A 7,722-nucleotide genomic window follows, 5' to 3' on the forward strand; every position below is an offset into this window, starting at 1 on the left:
CTACTGTGTCACGTGATTATAAGGCCACAATATTCCTTTTGACCAAACCTCTTAAGGTCATATTAATGCTACTCTTCTTTGGAAGGGTAAAGAGTTAACTGAATGAAGATTACTTACAGATCATTTTTAAATACGTACATCATCACTGTTATATAAGATTATTTATACTATTTATATCTAATACTCAAAGAAAATTACTACCAAATGCTTATAGTAGGTCTGTCTGACATGCTATTAATTGATCCTTGATCCCATCGGTCTAATTACAGGCCCTGACTTCAGTGTCTGTCATCTTACTAAATCAGGAGTGCGGCATTTGCAGACCAGGTGATCACAAGCCGTGCTGCCGCCCCAGCGGTCCAGGAGCTCTTCAGTAGCAGCCCACAAGCTCCAGAAGCCCTGCTACGCGAGCACACTAGATCCCGTCATCAAACGGTGCTGGTGGAGGGTGTCAGACGCCTTCCGATGTAGACCCCCAATCCAATGGCCAGCAGATGAGAGAGCAGCAGAGACGACAGAAAAACCTTCAGAAATTCTGCCCTTCTTCATGACACTTGCGTTTCTCATGCTGAGAGTGGCTGTGCGCTTCGGGTGTTTAAAAAGGAACTCCTTGGGGGGGATATTTTCTGGCCAGCTTGACCAATCCCAAATCCAGTCTGAATTTTTCTTCAAGATGTTTTCAACTTCTTTCCTTCTCTCAATATAATCTTCCTCAGGCTGAGAGCTGTTTTTTTCTCCAATGCTGTGTCTATTTCAGAAGCTCTGTTAGTATCTTGTGGTGTCTGTGAGCGAGGAGGGCTGTCACAGTGGGAACTCTTGGAGCTACTCCGTCCAGACTCATGCTGGGTATCCAGCAGTATTTTTCCATGTCACCATTATAAATAAAAACGGAGGCTGGAACACTGCTGCCGTTCCCACTGCTAAAGTGCAGTTCTACCCAGGAGCCCTGGAGGTTCTCGTCCGGCAGCCCGGGGACCCCGTCTGCGACAAGGCGCCGAGGACCGCTCGACCGGGCCGCGTCCGGCTGCAGTAGGCCTGGGCGGTGGAAGCGGGGAGGACGCGCGCCGCGGGCCGAGCGCCGCACTGAGCGCGGGCCGCGCGGCCGACCAGTAATTGTTTTAATAGTATACTTTCCTTTTTTAAAATTTTATTTGAGAGCGACAGACAGAAAGAGGGAGAGAGAGAGAAAGAGGCAGACAGACAGAGAGAGAGAATGGACGCGCTAGGGCCTCCAGCCACTGCAGATGAACTCCAGACACGTGTGCCCCCTTGTGCATCTGGCTAACGTGGGTCCTGGGGAATTGAGCCTCGAACTGGGGTCCTTAGGCTTCACAGGCAATCGCTAAACCACTAAGCCATCTCTCTGGTCCATCCACGGTAATTTTTTTGACCCCGACCCTTGACCCCACCCGCCAACCCCTGGGGTGCCTGCATGCCCATCCACAGTAATTTTGATGACCGGCATTTCAACCTCTTTTCACACATTAGACCATCTTTCTATATTATCATTTAAATAGTTCACACTCTGCTGAGGTGCCATCAGCATCATCTGAAGCTTTTTTGCTCTTGTTTGATAATTTTACTTATTCATTTTACAAATTTTCACTCAGTTCCTACCCTAAATCAGGCATTCTGTTAGGCCCTGGGATTCACTGATGAGTGAACAAAGGGTATTCCATATGGAGCCCATGTTGTAGTTATCAGTGGTGGTCAGCCATATAGTATACCAGTGGCTGGAAAGTGCCAAGGGGAAAAAAGTGAAGATGACAAGGGTTTATTAAGTGCTAGAAATTTAAACTTAAAAAAAAATTTTTTTAAAATTTTTATTAGCATTTTCCATGATTATAAAAAAAATCCCTTGTTAATTCCCTCGCTCCCCCCCACTTAAAAATAATTTTTATGAGAGAGAGAGAGAGAGAGAGAGAGAGAGGGAGAAAGGGAGAGAGAGAGAGAGAGAGAGAGAGAGAGAGAGAGAGAGATAACGAACATGCCAGGGCCTCTGGCTACCTCAAACAAACTCCAGACACATATGCCATTATGTGCATCTGGCTTACGTGGGTTCTGAGGAATCAAACCTGGGTCCTTAGGCTTTGCATGCCAGCACCTTAACTGCTAAGCCATCTCTCCAGCCCTGGAATTTGAAACTTTTATTCCTCTTCTTAGCAAACACTCTTCCACATGTTTCTGAAAGGCTGGGGAACAAGCCTCCCCTGTGGTCATCCTTGGAAGGAGGGGGGTTAGTCCTGTTCTCTGTTCCCCAGTGCCTGCCTGAGTTGCTGGTGTTCAGTAGTTATCAGCAATGAAACTGTGCCTTGGCTGACATGGGATTGGGCCACTTGTGCTATTGGTGACACTTTCTCTTCTCTCTGCTTTGATAGCTGCAAAGATGTGCCAACTAATTCAGATGCCTAATCTAGTGATTGATGCTGTGTTGTGAGAGTCACTTACGTCAGATTTTAGGACTTTCCTATGGTTCCTTTAGGCTAGATGGAATTTGCATTAGGGTCTATACAGGCCAATAGAAACTGTTCTAGCAATTCAAAGATGAATTAACTATATAGATGTTGGACAGCAGAAAGGGGAGATAGGGGCTAAAATGGAACAATGAAGCCACCAGAACGTTAGCTTTCAGAGATCAGACCAGAGTCATCAGGTAGTGTTTCAGAATTATGAAGGGGGCTGGGAGTAGTGGCACACACCTTTAATCCCAGCACTCAGGAGGCAGAGGTAGGAGGATCACCGTGAGTTCGAGGCCACCCTAAGACTACATAGTAAATTCCAGTCAGCCTGGACTAGAGTAAAATCCTACTTTGAAAACACAAAACCAAAAACAATAAACAAGCAACAACAACAAAACATTATGAAGGGGCAGGTCAACCTGGGTGGGCAAAGAAGCAGAAGAGGAAAAAAATGAGGCAGGCTGACAGAAAGCTGGAAGAAGCCATTCTACGTGCAGTTCAATGGGAGAAAGAGATACCATCAGTGAAGATACTCAACAGTGGACACTGCAAGCCTTATAATTGGCCAGCCAGGCCAAATGAGCCAACAGATGCAATAGTGGCATGTCTATCATAGTGGAAACCAACTGCCCTCTAATTGGACTGGAGGCCCGCTCCATAGAAGGGAATACATCCCTGATACTGAAAACTTAAAACAAGGGTAGTCATGAGCCCTAGGGGTGTAATGTCTGCTGATGTTTGGACAAATGAATATACTATGCTTATCAAACTGCCCAGTAAGCACTTCTCTTAATGTTTATACCCTTATATTAATGCTACTCTCACTTTGGGTAGAGAATCTTCTCTTTTCAGATGGCAGTGACTTTGGGATGACTCAGAAGGTGTCATGGTGCTAGAAAGGAATGACTGGAGTACTGAGTAATATCTCGATCACACCTTCCAAGGCTCTGGGTGTGATGTGGAAGAGGTGGCGGAAAGAATGTAATAGCCAAAGGAAAGGTAGGACTCCTTACAAGGTGCTCCCCCCAGACATAAAATGGCCTGTATATCCACAACCTCACAGTGCCTGACACTACCTACAAAAGACCATCATAAGAGGAGGAAAAGATCATGACATCAAAATAAAAAGAGAGACTGATTGAGATGGGGAGGGGATATGATGGAGAACGGAATTTCAAAGGGGAACGTGGGGGGAGGGAGGGTATTACCATGGGATATTTTTTATAATCGTGGAAGATGTTAATAAAAATTGAGAAAGAAAATAAATGAGGCAGTCCTTCCTCTGCTCCTTCTTTGGACAGAAACTAGGAAGAAGGGCTGGAAGGATGGCTTAGCGTTTAAGGCATTTGTGTGTAAAGCCAAAAGACCCAGGTTCGATTCCTCAGGACCCACATTAGCCAGAAACACAAAGGGCACACGTGTCTGGAATTTATTTGCAGTGACTGGAATATCTGGCTCACCCATTCTCACTCTCTCTCTCTGTTTCTCTGTCCAATAAATAAATAAATAAAAATAAAATATTTTAGAAACTAGGAAGAAGCTGGCCATGAGGAAGTGGAGGGAAAGGCGGTTTTCAGAGTGCTAAGGCCAGAGTTTGTTCCTCCAAGGTTTGTGTTGAAATTTAATTGCCTTTGTGATGTTGAGAGTGGTGTCTTTAGGTGATCAGACCATGAGGTCTTCACCCCACAAGTGGGATTAAGGTGCTCATGACAGATGAGTTAGGCCATGCTTGCTTCCTCCATGTAATGATGCAGCATGAGGGTTTTGGCCAAATGTGTCTCCAAAACCACCAGAAAACTTTAAGGTTCTTATTCAGTCCCTGGTATTCAGTTATAGAGACACATAACAGATTTTGATAAAGTTCCAGTCTTGGTATGCAACAGAGCTAGAACACAAGTGAAAAGCAAAGGCAGTTGATGATCTCACTGTCATTTGTCTGCTTGGGCATAGTTAGACTTTTGAATGGTGTTAGCATAGCATCACTGTACCATTAGCATCACTCTTGTCCATAGAAGACAGCAGATCCTTTAGCCTCAGGATCAACTTTGTTTTTATCTCCGAGTCAAGCAAAACCTCATTCCAATATCCTGCAACATGAATGCTAAATGGCAAAAACCACTTTAAGCAAGTCTTATATAAAATTATAGGGGGATAAAACTGGGTGTGTGGTGGCACACACCTTTAATCCAAGCACTTGGGAGGCAGAAGTAGAAGGATCACCTTGAGTTTGAGACCACCCTGAGACGACATAGTGAATTACAGGTCAGCTTGAGCTAGAATGAGACCCTACCTCCAAAAAAAAAAAAAAAAAAAATTACAGGGGGATAGAGGAGAGGACAATAATGAACTTGTATAAGCAAATACACAACAAACAAGGAAGAAATAGTAGAGATGCTGCAGTCTTCCTTTTATGTGACTTACCTCTAGACTTCAGTAGACCTTAAAAGTACCCTTTTCAAGGAATTAATAATTTAATAATGCATGCATCATGGAGTATTCATATTCCTAAAAACACTGATATCCAGGGATATTACTGAATGAGAAAAACAGTATTAGGAAAATGATAACATTATTTCAGGCTTATTAAAATGACTCATACCTATATTTAGATATGATTAGATAACTATAGAAGATATTGAAGGAGATATAGATTTTATAGTGTAAGTCTGCTGGTGACAACTTCTTTTAGCTTTGGCATGTCTGAGGCCTTTACTATACCTTTGTTTTTGGAGAATTTTTGTTGGTGAAAAGGCTAAGCTGACAGTTTTCCACTATCCCTCTTTGCCTAAGTAATTTCTGATGAGGACTTGGTCATCATATTTATTATAGTTCTGTTGTGCATTTCCTGTTTATTTTAGCCAATCTATGATTCATATGGAGTGTCCTGATCATGTTGCTTGTGGTTGGGGTATATTGGTGATGCTTAGATCTTTGGCTTATAGGTTTCATCAAATTTGGGGCACTTTTAGAATCTCACTAATGTAAGACTCAGGTCCTCCTTTTATTGATAATTTCATAAATATAGACAATATACCATGATCATAATCCTCTTCCATCATCCTTCCTTTTCCTCCTCCCAAATACTCTTATCCACTGAGTCCCTTTTTCTCTCTAGTCTCTCTCTATCTTTTTTTGAGGTAGAGTTTCACTCTAGCCAAGGCTGACCTGGAATTCACTATATAGTCTCAGGATGGCCTTGAACTCACAGCGATCCTCCTACCTCTGCCTCCTGAGTGCTGGGATTAAAGTCTTGTGGCACCATGCCTGGCCTTCTCTCTTCTGTTTTGATGTCATCTTTTTTTCTCCTCCTATCATGCAGGTCTTGTGTAGGTAGCACCAGCTACTGTGAGGTCATGAATATTCAGGCCATTTTGTGTCTAGAAGGCAGTGTTTTATGTATTCCTCTCCTTCTTTTTACTTTTACATTCTTATTTTTATTTTTTCAAGGTAGGATTCTGTTCTAGCTCAGGCTGACCTGGAACTCACCATGTAGTCTCAGGGTGGTCTTGAACTCACAGTGACTCTCCTACCTCTGCCTCCAGAGTGCTAGGATTAAATGTGTGTACCACTACACCTGGCTGTTACTTTTACATTCTTTCTACCACCTCATCCACAATGCTCACTGAGCATTGGAAAGTATGATAGAGATGTTCTCATTTACTGCTGCACACACCACTGTTATTTATTTTCAGCACTTTGGTGGGTTTTGAGTCTCCCCAGTGGTCATGACCATCTGAAAAGAGAAGCTTCTTTAACCAAAAGGAGGGTAGCATCAATATGTGAGCATAAACATAAGTATTTAGAGGGTAGTTTGATGGCATAATATATTCATTTAGTCAGATAACAGTAGTAAGTAATTTCTTCCCCTGTCCCTCCACCTTAGGGATTATGACCTTCCCAGCCATAGGCTTTTGATTAGGTTTTCAGTACCAGGCAGCAAGTCCATTCTGTGAAGTAGGCCTGAAGCCCAATCAGAGACCAGTTGATTTCCCTCACAACAGACATGCTACCATTGCACCAATTAGTATATTTGGTCTGTCTGTCTAGCTGTGAAGCTTGCAGGGTCTGGTCAGGTCTGGTAGTGCACACCTTCAGCCCCCACACTCAGGGGGCAGAGGCAGGAGGGTTTCTAGGAGTTCAAGCCCAGCTGTAAGTACACAGTGAATTTCAGGTTAGCCTGGGTCAGAGTGAGACCCTACCCTGAACCACCATCCCAAAAAACCTTGCAAGGGTCCACTGGTGGTCAATACCATTGATGATGTTTCTCCTCCAACAGGCTGCATAGATCTTTCTAGCATCATGACAGCTAGTCAACAAAATTCAGGTTTTAAATTTAAATTAATGGACTGTTTTAGGAGAACTTTAGATTTATAGAAAAATTACCCAGCTAGTATAAAAAATTCTCATATCACCCCCAATACAAGTTCCCCTGTTGTTAACAGGCATTAACTGATATGGCAATCAATGAAGCAATATTAGTTATGTGGTGGTTTGAATACAAAACATCCCCTATATGATTAAGCTCCATACTTAAACCCTGTCTGGTGGAACCTTTGAGAGATGGAGCCTTACTAGAGGAGGTATGTCACTGGGGGCAGGCCTTGTGGTTTATTAGTCTAGCCCTACTTTATGTTGATAGCAAGTTTACTTTATATACTTCCAACTTGCTGCTGTGAAGATGTAATGCCTAGCTGTTTGCTCTTGTCATCCTTCTCTGCCATGATAGACTTCCTCTTGAAACTATTAGCTGAAATAAACTCTCTCCTTCCATAAATTGCTTCTGACTGGTGTTTTGTCCCAGCAATGAAAAGGTAACTTCTATAGTGCATCATTAAAGTATCACTGAGAATAGCTTTGCTGCCTTGGAAATCTCCTAAGCTTCACTGATTTGTTTCTTCTCCCAAACTTCCTAAATTGCTCATCCTTTCAATGTCTGCATAGTTTGCCTTTTCCAAAATGTCACATGTTGGAGTCACCTAGTGAGCAGCCTTCTTAAACTGACTTCCTTCACTCAGTGATGTGTGGTGAGGGTCCTTTGTGGCTTTTCATGATCTGATACCTCATTTCTTATTACTGAGCAACATTTTACTGTCAGTGCATACTGGAGCACATCTGGCTACAATAGGGTTTGGCAGCTATATTTGTTTTTAATATTTTTATTTACTTATTTGCCAGAAGAGAGAGAGAGAGAGAGGGGGGGGGGAAGAGGCAGAGAGAATGGACATACCAGGGCTTCCAGCCACTGCAAAAAGCTCCAGATGCA

The 7,722-nt window shown here is 43.1% G+C and overlaps 1 pseudogene; it reads right to left on the reverse strand.

The window, feature by feature from the left end:
* Positions 1-268: 268 nt before the first annotated feature.
* LOC123463390 lies at positions 269-7,180 on the reverse strand (annotated as a pseudogene).
* Between the last annotated feature and the right edge of the window lie 542 nt (positions 7,181-7,722).

This window comes from Jaculus jaculus, chromosome 9 (assembly GCF_020740685.1).
Source record: "Jaculus jaculus isolate mJacJac1 chromosome 9, mJacJac1.mat.Y.cur, whole genome shotgun sequence".
Classification (NCBI taxonomy): Eukaryota; Metazoa; Chordata; class Mammalia; order Rodentia; family Dipodidae; genus Jaculus; species Jaculus jaculus.